At 37.6% G+C, this 23,508-nt stretch overlaps 1 protein-coding gene and 1 non-coding gene across 3 annotated transcripts in view; both read left to right on the top strand.

Moving 5' to 3' along the window:
• Positions 1-23,508, top strand: part of CDH20 (cadherin 20) — a 220,711-nt gene that overhangs the window by 38,214 nt on the left and 158,989 nt on the right. The gene's annotated exons all lie outside the window — the stretch shown is intronic.
• Positions 20,808-20,916, top strand: LOC119620534 (U6 spliceosomal RNA). Its single transcript, XR_005237017.1, has one exon. It is a non-coding gene; the product is annotated as a U6 spliceosomal RNA (small nuclear RNA).

Raw genomic sequence — 23,508 nt, 5'->3', positions numbered from 1 at the left:
GCACTTTGGGAGGCCGAGGTGGATGGATCACCAGGTCAGGAGATAGAGACCCACTTGGCTAACATGGTAAAACCCTGTCTCTACTAAAAAATACAAAAAATTAGCCGGGCGTGGTGGCAGGCGCCTGTAGTCCCAGCTTCTTGGGAGGCTGAGGCAGGAGAATGGTGTGAACCCCGGAACCAGAGCTTGCAGTGAGCCGAGATTGCGCCACAGCACTCCAGCCTGGGCGACAGAGCAAGACTTCATCTCAAAAAAAACAAAACACAAGAATGCATTTTAACAACAAGAAATATTCTTTTAAAAGAAAGATAATCTTCCCTTGCATTTGTGTTTTCTAGGTTTTAAAAGGGGCAGAGAGGATTAGTAACCTGTAATTAACCTGCTGTATTTTCAAACATCTCATTAATCAGAGCGCTTTCCCTTGTACCTGATGAGATGGAGCAGCAGGATAGTATTTCTTCATTAGTACCGGTTGACTTGTTTTTGGTTTTTCTTTCCTACCGAACACAAAATTAACTGGTGATAATGAAACGGTATCTGTCTTGAATTGCCCCTTGCTATAGGTGCTGTATAGTGAATCACTACAATCTTCTTTGAGGTTGTTATCCATATACTGAAACATGATACTGACTGAATGAAAGAGGCCAGACTCAAGAAAATGAGGTCACACAAATTTTGGAATCCATTTATATGCATGGATATAAAATGTGCATTGCCTTAGATACAAAGAAAAAAATTGTTTAAGTAAAACTAAAGAGAAAAAGGAGGTATTTTCTTTCTAAAAATATCCATGCCCTCTGTGCCACTACACAATCATGACTGACAGCTGCCCAGAGGGTTTGGTCCCAAGAAAGGCTAATAAATGGCCAAAAGAAAAGTAGCTCATTAGGAGTTAGAGAGCAATGATTTTTCATAACCTATAGCTAAATTTGTAACAAATATTATTATTGGCCTTATATTTTCCAAATGGTCTTCCTTCTTTCATGACGGTAGAGGAATACAAGCCCCACTCAAGTCAGCACCTCTTATAGATGACTCCAGTAGAGGACTGCTAGGCAGCAGGTAAATACCTTGGTTACTCAGAAATGTACTAACTTCTAGAACAATATTTTAAATGCAGTCATTTCTCCCTCATACTATAAGGTTATGTTCTTAAATATCCCTATGGGAGTAAAATTGCAAGTTGAAGAAACTATTACTGTAGTAAAAACATGAGATTGGTGTTTATAAGTCAGGAAAGAACCTATAGGAGCCCTTCTACTTTTCACTCACACAATATGTGTGTATGTAAATAGTGCACACTAAATAGAAGTTATTTTTAAAGTTTTATGCATTTTCAAATTTGAAATAATGGGTATTATACTATTAATTTATATCTGTCTTTCATGGCTCTCTAGAAGTTTTTCAGGATTTCTTCTCCCCACAGTTTTACTAAATTCATTTCATTTTGTACTAAATTTCATTTTGTTCTGTTGCACAGAATATCCATGCTAAAACATCTTCTGTGTCTATTGGTCCTTTCAAATGCTCAAGTTTGATAATGCCTTATCAATAAAAGAAAAAATATTTATTATAAAATAACAGGTATTTCAGCATGTAAATGCTCAGGAAATATTTTATCAGAAGACCAAAAATATCCCCACTAATTATTTAAATGCTCCCTAGGGGGCGATATCTACCCCAATAAGAACCTCTAATTCTGACCAGAGGTCAGTCAACCGTGGCCCACTGGTTTCTTTGCTAGAACCCACAAGCTTAAGAATGGATTTTCATCTTTAAATGGTGGGGAAAAAATCAAAAGAAGAGTATTCTGTGACATTAAAAATTCTATAAAATTCAATTTCAGTTTCCGTAAATAAAGCTTGATTGGCATCCAGCTACGCGCGTTCATTTGTGGACTGTCCATGTCTGCTTCTGTTCTGTAACTGCAGAGTTGAGTAGGTGTGACAGAGACTGAATGGTGCACAAAGTATTTCCTATCTGACCCCTTAGAGAAAATGTTTGTAGACCCCAAATTTAGACTAAAACATCCCCCAATACATCATCAAGTTGTATATTCTCTGTCCATGATAATACTATGACAAAGTCTATGCCATGAACAACCTCTCACTGATAGAATGTAATTCGAAGGCAAGATTTTACTTTGTCTTCTTTTATCTTCTCCCCCGCCCGCCCATCTCAATGTATCTAGCTTTTCTACTTTGGGGTTTTATTTTGTTGTCTTGTTTTAATTCTCTTCAATAAGAGTGACTTCTATTGTACATAAAACCCATAGATTGCTGACCCTATACAATAACAGATTATATGTATTTTATATCCCCTAATGACTATTACCTGAGATCACTTCACCTAACTGGCAGAAATGCATCTCCAGCAGATTTCAAACTATTGTTCAGGCTACTGCCCTCCGTCTTCCCTCACGGCACTGCCCCAACACCCACTCCAATTTTGAGCCATTGACTGTTCTTCTCCAGGGCGCCTTACAAAGCATGGGACACACCTTAATTCCCCACAATATGTGTGTATGAGACCAGGTCTTTAATGAAGGCTGAGGGATGACAGAAGAAAATATAACACAAAACATAATAACAACTGCTACTAGAATGGCTACTTTTAAATCTGCAGGGCCCAAAACCACCCATTTCCAGGAAATCACCACCTGCCTCCTCCTTGCCTTGGCATCTGGGGCCAACTGAGATGTGGAGGAAGTTGCCCTCTCCAATGTAGCACCCACTTCACATTTTATGTCATGTCTGGGAAGATCAACTTTCTCCCCAGATATTTATCTTCTCAAGGGAAACCAGTTCCTCAAAGACAAGGGACTGAGTTGGCACCATGGCTCAGATAACAAAAGCCCAAGTCTTTCAATACAGTTTTCCTGAAGTCTGAATTGTCTTTGATGCTTTGTCAGTCTTTTCTGTAAGACTGAATGACAGGGAAATCAGGTATGCTCTTCTCCCTGAATCTCTCATGATCATATCAAAATCAATTCATACTTTTCAGGCATGTAACAGTCTGTATTCAAATTTAGAGTGTGTGCATATTGGGGCAGGAAGGGAAGGGGAAAGATTTTTCACCCTTGGTAGCCATATACCCAGTCTCCATCATTAAACGTAACTCTTAACACCTCAGTGTGAAACGCCTTTATTCAGTTGTCTTGTTGTCAACACTTTCTGAGACTAGTGAGTAGGTGCATAACTACACCTACCCTCACAGGGGCTTCTCCAAAATTTAAAAAAAAAAAACAAAAACAAAAACATAGTCTTCCCCAAATGAGCGGAAACTCCTATAACTCTTTAAAAGGTCATTTTTCCATCTAAAATCAAAAAACAAAGTAAGACTCCAGGTCCAGTCCTCTGAATGGAAACTGTAACAAAAATTATTACCATTTACAAAAGGGTATATGGAAACAAATTTGTGTACATTACTTTCCCTAAAAATGAAAATTATTCTCTTGTTACAGAGTAACATTTTTATATTCTGACCGTGTTTTGTTTTTCTTTTTTTTTTTTTTTTTTTTTTTTTTTTTTTTTTTTTTTTTTTTTTTTTGAGCGGAGTCTCGCTCTGAGGCCCAGGCTGGAGTGCAGTGGCCAGATCTCAGCTCACTGCAAGCTCCGCCAACCGGGTTCACGCCATTCTCCTGCCTCAGCCTCCCGAGTAGCTGGGACTACAGGCGCCCGCCACCTCGCCTGGCTAGTTTTTTGTATTTTTTAGTAGAGACGGGGTTTCACCGTGTCAGCCAGGATGGTCTCGATCTCCTGACCTCGTGATCCACCCGTCTCGGCCTCCCAAAGTGCTGGGATTACAGGCTTGAGCCACCGCGCCCGGCCAGGATGACATCGACTAGCATTTTACACAGAATTATCTACTCACCTTTTTCAAAACTTATACAAAATTTTCAGCCTAAATCATTTTTAAACACTTTCAGAGTTTTTAGATTCTTACGGACTTGAATACCTTGGCTTCCAGTTGTGTGTTAAAGAGCTAATTTTGTCCTTGCAGTTTCAGACACAGGTCACTAGATACACCTGTCTACACAAACCAAGCGCAACCAAAAGACACAAGCCTTAGTGCATTTTGTAAAGGGTGTTTCTTTCCTGGCTATCCACCCTGGGCACAACCTCTTATTTTATCATTTGTCAGTTTCTCCACCCAATTTACATGTCTTTAGCAATTTCTAAAGAGGTTATTTTATTGTTGGTGTTTATAAAGACAGCAAAAAGATTAGATTAGTTGAAAGTTACTGAACTCATGGTGCAGGATAAATCTTACCGAATTTACTAAAAAGTATTGAGAAATGTAGATAAATCAAGTAATATATAATGTGAATCTGTCTTTAATCCCCATCCCTATTCATCAGAGGCTAAGGGACATGTCTCACTATGTGCCACTCTTCATCTCAGGTCCCGTCCAGACCAGTCCACATTGGACTAGTCACTTCCTAGCATTAGAACTGATATAGCAGTAGCAAATAATCTTCAGGATTTGTCTATGGTTACTGAGAGTTCATAATTGAAGTATTCATAGAAGGTGTTTAAAAGCTCTTTGTTCTTACAACTATTAAAGCATTTCATGCAGCGCTGAATTCTGCAGAGGTTCATCCTTCCACAGACCCTATAAATTCCTGCTGTAGTTGGAAATGCCTGGGAGTGGCTTCTTTCTCTCTCTTAGCTTATGTAGACTACCTTAGATTTTAGTGAAAAGAAAGTTGCCATGCTGAATGCGGTGAGAAAACAATCCCTTATGCTACTTCCACCCTCCCTTCTTCCATCGCACAGACTTCCTACAGGTCACTAAGCAAGGAAGCTGTTTCATTCTTCAGTATTCTGTATGTGCTATTCTCCACCTGGAATGCTTCCTTATATTCTTCCATCCATCTAGTCAACTCCTTCTTCATCCTTTAAAGACCAACTCAAGTGTCACCCATTACCCCCACTCCCTAGGAGGTACTATTCATTCATTTAATAACAAACTTTAATTAACAGGATACCATATGCCAGACACTGCCCTTAAATTTTTTTTCTTACTTTTAATAATATCAGGAACCAGAACAACCATTTCATTACTACTGCCTTTAATTGCTCACATTGTCCAGGGCTCATCCTGTTTAAAAGAAAAAAGTTAAGTATTCTTTTTTAGAAATGCATTCTCCTTCCATCTTTCTTTGAATAGACTTAATTATTTAAATTTTATTTGATTAAGATCATGGAATTCAATGATTAAAATTTAATTATTAACATTTAAAATAACACCTAATAGTAACCTAATAGTACACTGACTACTTAAAATATATGAATTAATGAATTTATGAATATAATAACTTTGTCTATAATTCTTAGAAAAGGTTATTTATTCATTCCTGCAGAGAATATTATAGAATTTGAGGCCCCTAGTAGTCTAGTGACTAGGATTTTCATATCGAATATATGAAAGATACAAAGCAGCACTACTAAAATCACTTAAGGCAGCATTTCTACAAACCAACAAATTCCTTTATTTAAAACAAGGAATTAGGGCTATATATTTTTGTTGAATTTTTACATGTACATTTTTTAGGAATTTTGGTTAACATTTTGATACAAAATTCACCTATCTGCTATTTTTTAGAGAGTTACTTTTCTCCAAACTACTAGTAGTAGTGCTCACATTATCTAAGAGAGATTTCTAGCATTAAATGTGGAACACAAATGGAGAGCTTCTTAGATGCTGATTCTTTTGAAAACTGAAGTTTTCCAATTTGATATTTCAAAAAAGTTGCCTTTTGTTGGACTTATCATTACTCTAAATTATTATTAAAAACACATATAATGTATATGTGAGACACACAGAGAGAAAATAAAAAGAGAAAATAAACACATAAAAGCCTTAAGCACTAAACCTGATGGAATTATTGATGAGAAAAGGTACTCTGAAGACAGTTTCTTTATGAGTAAAATAAGTTTAGCATGTGTGTGTATTTGGTGAATAACTTTTTAAGTTATTCACAAGATTCTTCTTATAACTTCTGAGTTATCTGAGGGCATAACAGCTTTCAAAAGGTCAGGAATCAGGGAGATAAAGGTTAGGAATAGGTGTGTATGCAGGCAGAGTTGGTTATGTGTGGAGGGGAGGTATCAGAGGAGACAATGAGGTAAACTGAGGAATTCTTCTGCTGTTTCATTAGGAAGGATAAGTAGCTGTATCAGCTAGGCTCAATAAAGGCTTAGCTGATATTACCAGAAAAGTAGGGAATATTTTATTCTTCTTTCATGACAGAAAGCGAGGCAGCTCTGCTCCATGAGGTCATTCAGGGACATGAGTCCCTCCCAGCTTGGAGCCTTTAGAATCTACACAGTCAAAGCTGATTCACCCCCAATGCCTTTTCCTCACCAGAAAGGTGAGAAAAGGAAGTCTGAACCAGGTAATTTCCGTCTGGGCAATTTATCGTAGAAGTTGTACTTAGTACACCTATTCACATTTCACTGGAGAAATAGAATTTCAGGACCATATTTAGCCACAAAGGAGTCTGGGGATGTGGTCTCTAGCTGGGCAGTCAAGGCCCCAGATAAACCCTATTACAACATAACAGGGGAGAAAAACAGGGAGAAAACCAGTAGGCAGCCTCAGTAGAACTGAAACATTAGACTTGGCCACATAAGTTTCCATTACTTGTATATTGGTCAGGTTTCATGAGACATGCAAAGCCTCGTAAGTGGCCAGCCTCTTAGCCCTCCCTTCCACCGACAGCCCAATCCACTTTGAGTTTTTACTTGGCCGCATTGTTAAATCTTTGGTGACCACTTCAGAAATATATTTTATTTCTTAAATTAAAATGAACTAAAATTAATATTTTTAAATATTTTCCAACAAGTGCACACATCCCTTTTTTTAGTAAATGGAGTTTATTTGGCTGTCACCAAATCAAGATTAGGGATTCCCACCTCAACGGCTCATTTGTGCACTCCATCATGGGTTTCCAAATATTACGATATATCTGTTTTTTTTTACACTGTGGGCCTACATCTTGAAGGAAGATATTATGTATTGGATCCATGTTACGGTTCACTCCACAGATCTGTACATATTGGGCCACTTACTAACTCTTATACCAATTAGACTGAGTTCACATTCTGACAAATAATGACTTATTTATTTCACATTTTTGAAATGTCAGGACTTTGAGGAAGGGTCCACCCAAGCAGGAGAAATCTATACCTTTCTTAAACTGAGAAAGTCTGTGGGGGACGCAGGAGTTCCTTTGATGTCCCCGTTTTCCCAGTAGATTTCCAAGGGGGTCAACAGGGCTCTGTTCACATCAGAAATGGCTAAAACACTAAAGAACAGATTGCTCACTATTGGCTCATTCTACCCCAGGAGCAGATTAAATACTTTTATGGGCATTCTAAATTAAATTTTAATATATTAGGTGTATGAAACACCTTCATTTTCAAAATTCTGTGGACTTTGGTTAGCTGATGTATTTGCCATGGTACTCTAGTGAAACAGAGCCAACGGTAGACGTGTATGTGAGCCTGAGAAGTCTCAAGATCTGCAGGTAGCAAACTAGAGCCCCAGAAGACTGATGGTGAAAGTTCCAGTCCAAGTCCAGGGCCAAAGGTGGGAGAAGACTGATGTCCCAGCTCAAAGACAGGCAGAACAAGCAAATTTTCCCCTTACACAGCCTTTCTATTCTATTCAGGCATCCAGTGGATTAGATGATGCCTGCGCACGTTGGAGAGGGCAAGCTGCTTTACTCAGTCTACTGGCTCAGATTTTAATCTCATCCAGAAACATCCTCTTTCCTCAGTCTACTGGCTCAGATTTTAATCTCATCCAGAAACATCCTCCTTCCTCAGTCTACTGGCTCAGATTTTAATCTCATCCAGAAACATCCTCATGAAGACATCCAAAATGTTTGCTCAAATGTTTGGCACGCCACAGCCCAGTCAAACTGACGTAAAATTCACCATTACAACTGGTAACTGCTCTTTTTGTCTTAGTAAAAGCTCTGATTTAGATCAAATGTGACAAAACTTTCAGGTAGGTAACAGGGGAAATAGTTCTGCTTTTTAAAAAATTAAATTCTAAAGAACTGGCATTTGGTGCTTCAGCCTAGGTGTGACTTGGGGTGTATTTTAAGGAAACAACCACACTCTAAGCACAATTAATATGAGACACTCAGGGTTGTTTGCCAGGAATAGGATACATACTGCAAATAGTCTGAGAGGCAACATGTAGTGATTTAAGAAAATGTTATAATAAATTAAACTGTGGCCTTTTTCTCTCCTCTCAGTAGTTTTCCTATAGTATTAAAGACTTCCTGAGATTACTTAGATAAATGTGATATAAAATTAAAATTAAAGAAGAAAATCTACAATTAGGTTTTTCCCCTTATTATATAAGTTTCAGGCTTTTAGGCTGTATCTCTTGAAGTGATGTATAAAAATGATAATGACTCAGATATGGTTAACACAGATGATCAGTTTAGATAATTACTGCAGAAGAGTGGCTCTCTTTTATTTCAACTGGCTATTTTAATAGATCAGATAAGCCTAATAATAATCAAGCAATTTCTCCTTAATTTGTGCTGGGCACATAAAATTTCAACAGCCTTGAAGCATTATTATGCTCCCTTCAAATTCTTCTTAGGGCTCTTTGGGAAACTTGTAACATTGAAATATTAATCACTTTATTGAGGATGCCAAACCTTAGAACATTAATAGAAAAGTCCCTTCCCAGGACTGCACTGACTTCTCTGGCTTTAAGATACAGAATATACAAACTTAGTGTCTTTTCTCTTTCTGGGCTCACAATATAAAGCTCACTAGAGAAAAGGAAAGTCTACGGAATATTCTTTAGGACCACAAAGACAAGAGTATCTATTATTAACTGATAATTTTTGGTATTGTGATATAGTTCCCAGTATGAATCCCAAAGATAAAGTTTTAGTGGGCATTAAGTAGCTAAGAAAACATCAGAAAGGAGGTTCGCCTGCAAAACTATGGGCTTGATATTTACATTTATTTCCTCGTCTAGTGTCTTTGTATATAAAATAGTACTGTTGGGATTGTCCTGATGTAATTTGCTGACTGATTCCAAGAGTTTCACATATATGAGATAACTATTGCAATTGAGAAACCTGTCAAGAGGAGGAAAGCGGGGGGGGGGGGGGGGGGGGGGCGGTCTTTGATGGTTTCATTTGGATTTTAACATCCTAAACCATTCAAAATTAGACTTCAGGCCTTACAGCTACTCTCCCTCAGCCACTGAACCAAGGCAATAAGCAAAGTGCTTCTAAGGACTGTCGGCTTGTAGTTGATACAGGCAAAGCATCCTTGTCAGGATTCTTAATGCAGGCAGACACGCGGATGTTTATTTTAGATCATTTGCTCTGACAAGACTGTCGATTTGGAGTTGCTGCAACTGTGGGTTGGGTAAGTACTGAAAGTGGCTGCAGGCAGATAAAACCCCTTGAAGGGGGCTTCAGGGGAGGAAGGCCAATATCCTGATGAAAAGTCTTCTTGCATTTATCCACAGTAAGCTTTGAACTTGCAAAAACTAAAGTGAAATCAGTGTATTCTCAGGAGTTAATGCAATAAAGAAATAACCATGGCAATTTCCTGAATTTCACAACACCAAAGAAAGAAAAGGGGAGGAGGTGAATTCAAACCACACATATATATTATAAATACCATAGTAAAATTAAGTAAGAAAAGAAACACTGGAAAGAGCGAAGTATACGAAAAACAGAGGACAAAGTATGGGTTGCTTTTTTGTTGTTGTTCACACAAGTAGAAACTAAAGCCAGTCCATATTTCCATGTTTTAATTTCTGCAACTTTTGTTGTAAAAATCATCAAGACAGCCAGGTGCAGTGGCTCACGCCAGTAATCCCAGTACTTTGGGAGGCTGAGGCGGGTGGATCACCTGAGGTCGGGAGTTGGAGACCAGCCTGACCAACATGTTGAAACCCTGTCTCTACTAAAACTACAAAATTAGCCCAGCATGGTGGCGCATGCCTGTAATCCCAGCTACTTTGGGAGGCTGAGGCAGGAGAATTGCTTGCACACAGGAGGCAGAGGCTGCAGTAAGCCGAGATCGTGCCACTGCACTCCAGCCTGGACAACAAGGGCGAAACTCCATCTCAAAAAACAAAAGATTCAAGATTTAGAAAAAAGTCAGCAGAGGAGTACTCTTGGTCAGTTGGTAGCATATATTGCTGAAGTAAGATAAATGGCTTCTGATTTTGAAAAGCAATTATTCTGCAGAAAGCATATAGTCATCCTTTTAGTGTGATGAACAATGTGTTTACTATAAAATGCTAATTAGCCCTTCAAATTATTAATGTAATTATTGTTCATCTAAGGACATAAATCTGACAGTCCCTAAGGACAGGGGTGTTTCTCATTTTAAAGAAGCATGCTAAAGCACTTTTGTGCTTACCTATGTGCTTATTTTAAACTAAATCACACTTAAAAGAAAGGAGAAATTTAAATTTCACCAAGTTGCCAGTCATTTGAAGTGGACAAAGATGCTCGGAACTAAGAAAAGAGATTCTGAAACACACTGAAACTTGTAATCATAAGTAAGGCATTATTTTTAGGCCTAACAAGCAGATTTAAGGTATGTACTGTGAATTTCTCATTTAATCTCTGATCAGGCATTTTACTTGGGTCTCTCTGAAAGAATCATTTGGGCAAGGAATAAAACAAAAAGTAGTGTTATTCTGTTCCCTAACTACAGAAAATTTTGGAGTGGATCTATTTATTTGTAGTTCTTATAAAACTCCAAAGTTATGTGTCCTCAGGGTTATCCTGCTCTCCTATCCTCCCTGCCTTCTTTGAAAGAGAGGTACCCTCTAGTTGTCTGCAATAAATAAAATTATCTTGCTGCAAAGATGAAAAGTGCATTAGAAATTCACCAATCATGTTCTAGGGGAAATTCAGTAATTTCAAGAAAGACAAAAGGGAGATGGATGTTAGAGAGGTAATCCAAAAATGTCTGATATACAAGACAATCCACCTTCATCAAAAACACCACTCAGGTTGCTCATTAAGAACCTGTAGAATCTCTAAGAGCTGCAAATACTGTCAGAAGACAGACCCTCATTTTCAGATGTCTGAGATTTCTTCTTGAACATCCCACAAGTTTAGCACATTCAAATGTTTAAAATAAAACTGACCTTCCCTCTCAAAAGTTCTTCCATCTTTTACATTCTGCATCTCAACACATGAGATCTCTTCTACCAATTCAAATAAACTGGAAATTTCAAAGATGTCCTTGACCCTTCTTTCATTACTACCTCCCCCAGTATGGTCACAACTTCTGCTAATTCCATATCCAAAACGTCTCTTGGCTCTGTCTCTTGCTCATCAATCCTATTTTCTTCCCCTAATCCATGCTGCCTGCTCTACTGAAACGATGCCTTGCTGACTTCTAGACTTCAGACACATCTAACTCCAATCCATCGTTTCACTGCTATTAAAATTACAAACATCGTGGACTGTTTAAAATCACCCTTCAAAAATTTCTTATACTATTATTGATATAAAGCCTCAGATCACTTTGTGCTTTAAGTCTACACTTCAAAACATTCTTCTAAATGCATCATAGTAATTAGGCTAACAATAAGAAAGATTACTTAAATTGAAAAGTGTTTGCTAAAGAAACTAGAGTAAAACCTAATGGCCAAAAAGTAGAATGAGAAAAGGTCTTTGGAGTCAAGAAGTCCTGAAATGTTTCAGCTTACTAGCTGAGGGTAGATTCATCAAATCCCCTCACCTCCCAGTGGCAGTTTCCCACTCTTAACATAGGGAATATAGGCCCGACTTTGGGAGCTATCCAGGGCTTTAAATGTGGTAACAGGGTTACACATAATTGCAATTACTATTCTTTGTATACTTCTGGTTTTTCTTCCTTATCCAAAATTCTGGTTTTTCTTCCTTATCCAAAACTAAACCTATTGCAGAATTCGTACTTGGTGATGGTACACAATTCTAATAAGTTTTATTCTGATTTTCCAGCCCAAATCCTGTGAATAGCAGCAAATTGAAAAGCAGGAAGAGTGAAAATGGTGAGAAATAGTAGATGACAGCAGGAAAGCTTAAGGAGACATGTTAATGTACAGATGTAAGAATTCAAAATGAACAGTAATAGGGCAAACAGCCCTTGCTAGCCCAGAGGCATCCACTGTGTAAGGCACGAGGAAAGAATATAATATGGTGGTAAAGGCACAGATTTTGAACTCTGGCGGCATAGGTTTGAATCTCCGCTTCTCTGCTGACTAGATTACGGTCTTGGACAAGTTTCTCAACCTCTCTGGGCCTCACTTTCACCCCTATAAAACGAAGGCAATCATGGTACCTATGACATAGAGTTTTATTTAAGTAAACATAGAAGTAAATAACTTATTTGCTGAAAGGCACTTAGAACAGTGCTGGGCCCATAATGAACGACCACAAAAGCACTCACTTACATCATTATAGCACAGCATCATCAATAATGCTTATCTGAAAGACTGAACCATCAAAAACTGCAATTATGTTCTGTGTCCTCTATTTTTAAAGAGAAGTGGCAATACCATTGAGAATTAGTTCAATCAAAAATGTTACATTCTGGCGAGGCGTGGTGGCTCATGCCTATAATCTCAGCACTTTGGGAGGCCGAGGCAGGTGGATCACCTGAGGTCAGGAGTTCAAGACCAGCCTGGCCAACATGGTAAAAACCCGTCTTTACTAAAAATACAAAAAATTAGCCAGGCATGGTAGCATGGGTTTGTAATCCCAGCTACTTGGTAGACAGAGGCAGAAGAATCACTTGAACCCAGGAGGCAGAGGTTGCAGTGAACCTAGATCGCGCCACTGCACTCCAGCCTGGGAGACAGAGCTAGACTCTGTCCTTAAAAAAAAAAGGAAAAAGAAAGAAAAAAGAAAAAATTCTAATGAAGGTCTGGTGCTTAAGATAGAAAACTTCAGTTATCTGAAATACTTACATATCTGAAATGCTACTGAGAGTTAACCAAAAAATGAGATACTTTTAGAATCTGAATTTTTAAGTTGATGTTATTTTTAGCACATTAAAAAGAGTCATTTTGTTTTTCCATGCCTCTAGAATTGAAAGGAGAGACAGACTCTTTTGAAAAGAGTTCCTGAGCATGGCCATGGTGAGGCTCCGCCTCAGTGGAAATTTCTCAGATGGGGAGAGGGAGAAGCTGAAGTAGTAGGGGAAGAATGGGATGTGACACAAATATTCCTAAGTGACCTAAAGATCTCATATATGAGATTGCCAGATCTCATAAGAAGCCTCTCCTACCATGCACACAAGTGTGTCACAGACACCTTTCTTCTCTTTTCTGAAAAGAAACCACAAAACAAATCGACTTATTCCTGTTCCCTTAATTGAGAGAAACAGGAGATGGTGGTTCTCAAATTTTTACAGATGGGTGAAAATGGCTTACAAAACTCTTGTGAATAGACTCTCTCAGGCTACCAGGTATCTTCACATTAGAGACCTTTAAAAATAGTAAATCATTCCAAAAATGTTGTACTGAATGTTCAATCCAAAAGAAGATTAAAATCATTTATCATCATGATTCATAATTTTTTCATTGTATCTCATCAGGGGAATGAAAACAAGAATTGTATTGATAAATGGCCCCAGTTCAGGCTAATTTTGACAATAAGTTAACGTAGGCTTCAATATTTCAATCTCAATTTTTGGAATAAATTTTCTAAAGGTAGAAAGAAATGCCTGCCCTATGCCAAGAAAACTTAAAACCACTGTGCCATCTTACAGTGTAGCATCTTTTCTCAAGTAATCCTTCCCAATAATCTTACAAAACCTAAACAAAAAGGTTGCTAGGCCTTTGTAGTCAAAAAGATTGGCTGACACTGTCTTTCGACTATAGTTGTGAGCGCTAAATAAATATCTGATAGGTAATTCAAGAAGATACTGATTTTATTTCCTAACAGAACCTACAGGATTCTCTTAGTATTCATGGCTTAGCCCCAAATAATAACCAATTTTTTCATGGATAACATCCAGCTGAAGGATTACTAAACGCCTGACATTAATATTTACCTTTTAAAAAACTAAAAAGCAAATTTGAGAGCATATAAAAATAAAAATCTACTGAAGCCAAGTACTTTATCCCATCAATACACGAATATCTGTTAGTATTAAGCGTGATATGATTAGCTCAATAAATACAAGGAATTTCACAAAATTCCCACCTTTTTCTAAGAATAGCAAAAATAATGGCTGACATTTATTAAACACCTCCTAGTTTCCAGGCCCTATGCTAAGGGGTTTAGATGTGTTACCTCCTTTTACCATCTCATTAACCCTATCAAGAAGATAGCATCACAGACTCCATTTAAAAATTAACGTTTAGAAACCCTAAAGAACATGCCCAACATCTTACCTCCAAACCTGCCTTTAATTCATCATAATATACAAATTTTATTTGTAGTAGAAAAAGGAATATAAGTCAACAACTTTAACGTAATAAACTATATTTACCTTAAGCTGACAGCCAATATCTACTAATGGCAAACAAAAAATCTATGCTTACTATCACCATGATTATGTGAGACTGTCAGTAAGCTCTTGTTAATGCAATAAGACAGAACAAAAAATAAAACAGATTTAAACATAGAAAAGAAACAAGAATATAGATTAAAATACAAATAAATATCCATACTTAGGAAGATACTTTGTTTTATTGAAGGAGATAAATTTTCTAAGCATAAATATATGAAAGGAAATATATACCAGTGATACATTTCCCTACACTCAAAACATCAAAATCAAAAGGCAAAAACAGACAGTAAAAATATATAATATCAATGAATATAATGGACCATACCTCAAGAAAAAAAAATGAAAAGGCAAAAAAAAAAAAATTGGGGGGATAAAAAAAACCTTATGGTAGTTATGAAGAACACAAAGACCCCTTATAAAAGATATTAACAGTTTACAGCTGGGCGTGGTGGCTCATGCCTGTAATTCTAGTACTTTTGGAGGTCAAGGCGGGCAGATCACAAGGTCTGGAGTTTGAGACCAACTGGCCAACACGGTGAAACCCCGTCTCTACTGAAAATACAAAAATCAGACGGGTGTGGTGGCGCGTGCTTGTAGTCCCAGCTACTCAGGAGGTTGAGGCAGAAGAATCGCTTGAACCTGGGAGGCGGAGTTTGCACCATTGCACTCCAGCCTGGGCAACAGAGTGAGACTCTGTCTCAAAAACAAACAAACAAACAAAGATATTAACAGTTTACATAGAAAATGCAAGTGGATTAATAGGTTAAAAAAATTAACTTCACTACTAATTGAGTGTAATCTTAAAAAATAAGGTATGCTTTATACCTACCAAAATAGCAAACATTTCAAATATTTTTTGAGGACATACTGCTACAATTATTTACAGAAGGGTAAATGTCTCTAACTTCTCTGGTCAGAATTTATCAACAAATACAGACTCTTACACACTTCCTATCCTTTGCTGTGGTCTGAATGTTTGTGTTTCCTCAAAATTCGTATGTGAAAACCTAATCACCAAGGTGAGGATATTTGCAGGTGGGGCCTTTGGCAGTTGACTTGGCAACTGATTAGGCCCTTTTATAAGGTCACGCAAGGATTATTGCCCTTTTTAAAAAAGGCCTGAGAGAGACACTCTCCCCCCTCCTTTCATTTGAGGTCTCATGGAGAAGGTACTGTCTATGAACAAGAAACTGAGTATGCCTATGATGTGACTTTGGACTTCCCGGCCTCCAGAACTATGAGAAATAAATTTCTGTTGTTGATGAGCCACCCATTTGAGATATTTTGTTGTAGAAGCCCAAACAAATTAAGACACCCTTTGGTGTAATAATTCCTGTGATACATATTTACCATAAGGAAATAATTAAAATTAGGACAATAATTTACATACAAATATATTCTTTGAAATTTTATATCTAGCCCTGAAAAGAATGAAACCAGCCTAGCTATTGAACAATAGAAGAATGGCTAATTTTATTTCATTCTTTCGACAAAATGTTAAGCTTTTAAAATGTTTCAATATTTAAAGTGATCTATCTCAAAATGTAAATATCAAAAGCTAAATGAAAAAAGGATAGAATATTTATATACAATATGATCTCATGTATCTGTATATTAAGAGAAATAGATTGAAAGTAAACTATATGAAAATGTTGAGTCAATATTTCTGTGTGGCAGGTATATAGTTGATTTTTATTTACATTTTTATCCATTTCTACATTTTACAAAGTTTCTACAAGGAACTGTTATAACTCTTATACTTAAAAAAAAAGTTATAAATATGAAAGTGCCTAAATTAATAGTATCCTGTGGGTGAATAATTTGGTACTATCTCAATTTTTGTCAGCCAGGAACTCCAGTATTAGTGATCTATTTTCATCCATACATCTATTCAACCTTCACAAATAAAACAGCTTCCATGCCATTGTTCATGTTCATTAGAGTGAACTGATGCCAATGACCAAGAGTGTGGTCCTGACGGCAAGCACACCTCTCAGACTGCAGTTCTGGAGCCCAGCTTTCTTACCACAGCACAGACTGTCAGTCCTACCAAAAGAAGTAGAGAATGGAAGAAGAGTGGGAAGCCAGAGGTAGACAATTGCCAGGGTCTGAACTCAAAGTTGAAGCAACATGTTCTTCAGTGCAATGATGGATCTGTCAAGGCAACATGGTACTCGTTCCTGATTACCCTCAGACCATTAACTGTGAGGACCTACAGGAGCATGTTTTCACCATTTGGGATATGTGTCAGTTTGCTCAATTCAATAAATAACCAGTTTTCACTCGACAAAACAGCTGGAATTCATTAAAGTCTGCTAAATTTTGCGATAAGGACGCATGTGATTTCCAGAGTGAAGTGCCTTCATGAAATACTTTCCAAACAAGCTTGACCATACTTTGAGCAAACCCCTTCTTTATTCTAAATATCTACAGAATTGTATGTGTATATACAGACATCATTATATGTCTGCCAGCCAACTACACTGTACATCAAGAGTCATACAGAGACAGAGAGATTTACAGTCTTCTAGTGCTTCGAAATCAACAATGTCTACCCAATTAAACTCAATGCTTGTCCATGGTGGAGGAAACATTAGATGAATTATTTCAAATTCTAAGCACTGATTGTATAGGGGCAATGGATAAGTGAAATGACTCTTTTTCATTTTAAATTCTGTTGCATTTTCCCCAATTTTGTCTCACTGAGTGTATGCTACTTTTATAGTGGGGGAAAAACCCCTTACAATATTTAATGTTCTCTGCCCTTGCAGAAATTAAAACCTGGCAAGGAGGACAGATTTTACAGCTAGCTGTAAAGAGTGCTATACCTACAGTGCAAAGTTCTAGGGGAGTTCACAGGGGAAGGAGATTAATTCTGTCCAGGAAGGAGGAGGCGCCATGAGGATGAGTGAGCTAAACAGAGGAAGCAGTTTATGAAATGAGCCTTGATGAATGAGTAATATTTTTATCTGGCCAAGAAGAGTGTTTCAAGAGAAAGATCAGCATGTAGAAACTCAAACATGAGAGTAGAGCACATACTAGGGGAAGGACAGTTAATCTGGAGTGACAGCCCTTATCTGATATGGCAACCCCAACTGTCAATCCCTCCCAACTCAATGTTTAGTCTTAACTTTTAATTTCTCAATATGCATTTGGGTTAAAACTGATTTCTTATTTTACCACGGTTCACAATAAGTAGGACTGCATGCCTCATCTGTCTCAATCTGAAGATTATTTCAAAAATGAAACTAATTTCAAAATTAAACGGATTTAAGTATTCAGCCAATTCATTTGATTTGCATTTTAGAGATTTCTGTTGAGAAATTATAATGATTCCTCACAGCTCATTATTTTTCACAATTTGATTAAAGGTTCTGTAACTTAGCTAATTCAGGTGTGGAAAAACATTTAGGCAAACAGTTTTAAGTGATTTTATGACATGCGTGTGGATGTGAACAGTAATACAAGTTAGAAATTCTTTCGGGTATTTTAGTCAGAGTCTTCACTGAATCAACAGAAAGCCAGATGAGGGAAATCATTTGATGGCAACAAAAGGACTGGGGCTCTCATCTCTGCTCCTCCATCTACTAGGCAAGAAATTACAGCCAATGATAAACTCTGAACCTTGTTTTCCCATCTGTGAAACAGACATAATAGTACCATGCACTCTTTAGTTCACAGGATGATTAAAATCACATCAGGTAGAACACGCCATAGTTTATGCAATTCTCAAAGCCCTTAGAGCTCATCTTATGAGTTCTGTAAATTCTGCTCTGAGAAGCTCCATTCAGCAAAATGAAGGCAGGGTTGAGACAGGCTCAAGGACACTGCTGCAGGATGGGTGGGGCTCCCCTTCTCACATCTCTACTTAAGTCTGAGGAGTCCTCGATTACCTGCTTAACATAGTAGGCTCCAGAAAACCTTTCATACAAAGAAAATATCCAACAGTTTAAGAGGATTGAAAAACACTGATTTATCCCAATTGGCTCATTTTACGGTGAGAAAAGTAAAACCCAGAGAACCTAAGTAACTTCCCCAGCTTTAAGTAACTACAAACTGGCAAGGCAGATGAATGAATCCAAGCCTTCTGTCTCCAAGCTCAATGCCTTTTCTACTATAGCATATGGTGAAGTTACACAAATATTACATACTGACATGAAAGTACTAAGAATCAGGACAGTTCTGTATAGGAGATATGATATCACCTAGACAGTATGAAAATTCCATTCAGCAATGTAAGATGAATTTGTGTACTTATTCAATAAATATTAAGTGTCATATGTGTCCCAGACATTGTTTTAAGCACTGCTTTCAGCCCTACAAAATTCAGTTTCCAACAAAGAAGTTATGATGTCTAAGCTTAACACTGGAATAAAACATCCCCATTTTTGCTGAAATGGATGAATAATTAGTATAGTAGTATAAATGTGGTTATTGCCCATGCAAAAACACCTCTTCAGTTTCTGTAGTGATATAAACACTAATCTGCTTGTATCTGGGCCCACTCTTTCTGAAATTTCTATTATTAATTGGCTCCTTCTATCAAAAGCTAACATGCCACTTGTGGAGTACATTCTACCTACTTTCACCTTCAAGGAGCTGGATCCTGCAAGCATCTCCTTTCTCTTCTCTATATTTATTTTCTCTCTTTCTGGTGATCATTTTGCAGCACATAAATATGCTCCAGTGACTGTCACTTTAAAAACAAAACAAAAACCTTCCTTGCCCCCATGACCAACTGCCACTCAATTTCCTTTCTTCTTTTCCAAACAAGTATTTTTGGAAAGACTTGTCTGCAGTCACTGTGGCCTTCCCACCCTTACCCCCACCCCATCTGTTGTCAAAGGCAAGCTCCACTGCTTCTCCCCTCTGGAATATGAGAACAGGGATCCTGCCCATTCACCATGTATCCCCGTGCTCAAAACAGCACCCAGCATATGCTTATATTTGTGGAATGAATAAATCATCTAGAACCATACAGTGATTTAGTGAATTATATAATATACAGCTTGTCAGTTTCTCATATATTTCAGAAAGATAGGTCACAATATATGCCAAATTTTACTTGATTGCAAATTAAATTACTTCAGTCACTATTTGAAAAAACTTATAATGACCCAGAATGCTAGAGTAAAGCAAACGTATAAATGTAATTTAAGTCCTACCAAACTTGTGACAGGATATTTTTGTGTAAGTTGGGAAAATAATTCTAAAATCCATTTTGAAGAATAAATATTTAAAAATAACCAGGAAGACTTGACAAAGAAGAATAATGTGGATAAAACTGCACTGCCAGATATAAAAACTGTGTTACAAAATAACAGTAATTAAAACAGCGTGAATCTGGCACAGGATGAGAGATCAAAAACAGAATACAGAGTTCAGAATTCAGCTCAAATGTATTTGGGGATTTGGTAAATAAAAAAGATGGCATTTCTAATAGGGAAGGAAATAATGGTTATTCAAGAAAAGGTATTAGGACAATTGCCTAGGTGCTTGCTAAATAAATAAGTATCCCTCCCTTACTCCTCACACTGAATTCCAAGTAAATTCATAATAGAAAATAAAGCATTGGAAAACCTTTTTCTAGCCTTGCAGTGAGGAAGGCCTTTTGAATATATCAACAAAACTAGAACCATAAAGAAAACCACTGACAGATGACAGACGCTACTTAGAAGTGAAAAGAAATATATATATGGTAAAAGCAGAGCAAAGTAGAATAGGAAACCCTGTCAAGAAGATTAAAAGGCGAACAAAAATCTAGCAAACACTTTTGCTATGTACATATGACAAAGGGTTACAAAAAAATTATGTTTCATCAACAGGGAAAAGAATATCCTGAGATATAATTAGGCAAAAGAAATAGATAATCTACAAAATAACAAATATAAATGATCAGTCAACACATGAAAAGATGGCCAGTCTCATGAGTAATCAGAAGAATGCAAGTTAAAATATTGAATTGTGTTTACCTATTTGCCAGCTAAAATTAAAATGACTGACAATACACTGGGGTTCAAAAGAGGATAGACAATGGAAGTCTTATGCGCTATTAGTGAGAGAATAAACTAGTATGTTTCTGAGAGTTGGTTTGGCAACTAATATAAAATATCCATTCAGGGAACAATCAGACAATTAATACATGATACAATTTGCAGAGTCATTTGCAATTGAAAAAAAAGTCCATCAGGAGATTACTGAATATGTAATAGTTAATCCATACAAGGAACTATCATAGAGACCTGATTATGGAGATCAACATTTTTCAAACGTAGAGAAAGACCCACAGTGCTCGCTTCAGCAGCACATATATACTAAAATTGGAATGATACAGAGAAGACTAGCATGGCCCCTGTGCAAAGGTGACACGCAAATTCATGAAGCATTCCATATTTTTACACACCTGCATATCCCATACATGTATCCTGGGACTTAAAATGAAATTAAAAAATACAAATGCAAAAGAAAACGTAACAATCCAATAAAAAATGAAAACAGGCAAAAATTTAAAAATAAATAAAAAGAGATCCGCAATATGTCAGGTGGAAAAAGCCGATTCTAAAACTATTCTACCTCCTCAATATTTCTTGACCCAGTGCCCTTCCTCTATCTTCATCATTACTCTGCAACATCCTCTCTCTCCTGGTCCTCCAGTCTCCTCTCATGCCTTCCTCCTGTTGATCTTCCACACTGCAGCTGTGGGGAGTGTCCTACAATGCTAGCATCTGAATCTTTTGCTCCTCACTTAAAAATTGTCATAGCTTGCCATTCCTCAGAAAGGTGACTGCCCTTGGCTGATATGCTCGCACCTCCAGCCCCCTCTCTTGCCTCTCTCTCCCACTTGCTCTAGTCACCTTATTTCAGTTCTTCTGTTCCCGCCCTACCCCACCCCCGACTCCAGCCTTGCTCCTTTGCACTTGTTCTCTGTTCGGAACCTTCTTTGCTCACACTCCACCTCCCATCTCCACACTGTGCCTATTAATACCTCTACACCTTTATGCACTCAGCACAGATGTCGTGTCCTCAGGGAAGCCTTCCCTGTTTATCCACTCTAAATCAGCTCCCCTTTTGTAAACAGTCGGTATCTGCAGATGCAGAAGCTGTGGATACAGGCTGGCTGTAAATGACTTGAGGGGTTGAAGTATCCACAGGGAGTCCTGGAACCAATGCCCATGGATACAGAGGACAGGTTGTACTCTCAGAGTTCTCTTCATTCTTCCTCAGTCACCTTGTTACAGCTTGGAATTATGTATTTCTAGATTATATCGATTATATCATGACTATCCATCTCCATCTCTACGCTGAGGACAAGGACTATGTCTCCCTTCCTCATCATTATATCTCTGCTACATATTAAACACATTTTAGACACTGACATGATCGCGCACTGAAGCATCTTGAGTGAAGGAAGGAAAGGCTAGAATAAGGATTTGCTACTCTATTATTTGACAATTGATAAGAAATAGATGAAGAGCTTTAAGAACTTTTTAATTATTATGGTAAAAATGTGCATAATTCATCACAAATTTTGAACCAGGAAAGAAGCAAGGTATTTTTTTTTCCTAGTATATTTGTCCTTCCCAAATCAGAGACTCGGTGGTGCACTGTCTGGCTGTTGCACCTCACTTCCAGGAACAAGAGGGCAGTCTTACACCCAGTGGCGACTGCCCAGGTCAAATTTACAGCAAACTCTGGAATTCTGATGCTGAGAACCAGACCCTCTTGAACCCGGTGGCCTTATTTCCTAAATGTTGTCCATAATGAAGCCAGTTTTATTTTCCATTTGTACACTGTAAATCAGAAATTCAATGTTGAATTGATTCCAGATTTCTTCTTCTTACTCTCTGTTGCCATGTTTCTAAGATAGTTTCACTTTCTTGGGAAAATCTCACTATAAACCAAAAAAGGGGAAGATCAACTGCCCCTTACCTTCTTTCTCTTTTCCTAGGCTTTCCACACCACACTTCACAGTGCCCACCAAATCCAGCCATACCCACCTAGCAAACTCAGGACAGACATTTTGCTTCCCACAGTTGTCACGTGGCTCCCAGTTCGACCTTGTAGTTTTACAATTTGGAATTGTCAAAGTTTATTTGTCAATGCAGTGAAGAATCCAGGGCCTTGCATAGAGCCCAGCCATTTCTCCCAGGTAGGCTACTCTGACCTCACTTAAGAAGGTGAAGGACATTTGGAGGAGAAGACTGCAGTAGTTCAAAGTGGCTAATGGTTTTATTTTTTAAGGTTGCAAGAAACTAACAGTGCATTTTGGCATCAAATACAAATTATATAAATTGTGTATAGCTGTAGGCAGATTGGCACCTGTGGATAGTGGGTGGTTGAAGATTCATAGTCAATATTTAGTCAACAGCTCAGCCACTGTCATAGATAGAAATGTCTCTGACTTCTTTTAAACATTATTTGCTACTTCATGTTCATAAGTTTAGGTAATCATTTTCCTGACCAGTCATATAAAAATAATTTTTAAAAAATACATCTCAAAGACATTTGACATAATAGAAAATGGGGCTGGGTGTGTGTTTATATACATGGTGTAACTGAAAGAGCAGATTTCCAGTTGGCAGACCTGCAGCAGGCCATTTAAGATTTCTAGAACTAAGATTCCTTACCTGTAAAATTTAAAAATAAACCAAATTAGATCCGAAGCCCTACTCTCCTTCTCATTAATTTTTTAATTTATGTAATAATCTGATGGTATCTCACTTACAGCATTAATCAGATCTGACTTGTGTTTTAGGCATCTGAGTTTGTTATACTTTAGCCACTCCCTTTACCTCCCCCAAGCTCAGGCCCTGGAAGCCAGGGATTTTGTTTCATTCATTTGTATGTTCCCTGCTATACCCAGAAATTGTCTTGAATGCTCAGGTGCTCAGAACAGATTCCCAATCGAATGTGAGTGGCCAGGAGGGAGCAGTACCCCTAATACCACAGTTATATAGTCTGGATTGTCTCCCCAAAATTCCAGTGTTGA

This window comes from Chlorocebus sabaeus, chromosome 18 (assembly GCF_047675955.1).
Source record: "Chlorocebus sabaeus isolate Y175 chromosome 18, mChlSab1.0.hap1, whole genome shotgun sequence".
Lineage (NCBI taxonomy): Eukaryota > Metazoa > Chordata > Mammalia > Primates > Cercopithecidae > Chlorocebus > Chlorocebus sabaeus.
This window is presented reverse-complemented; position numbering and strand designations above follow the sequence as displayed.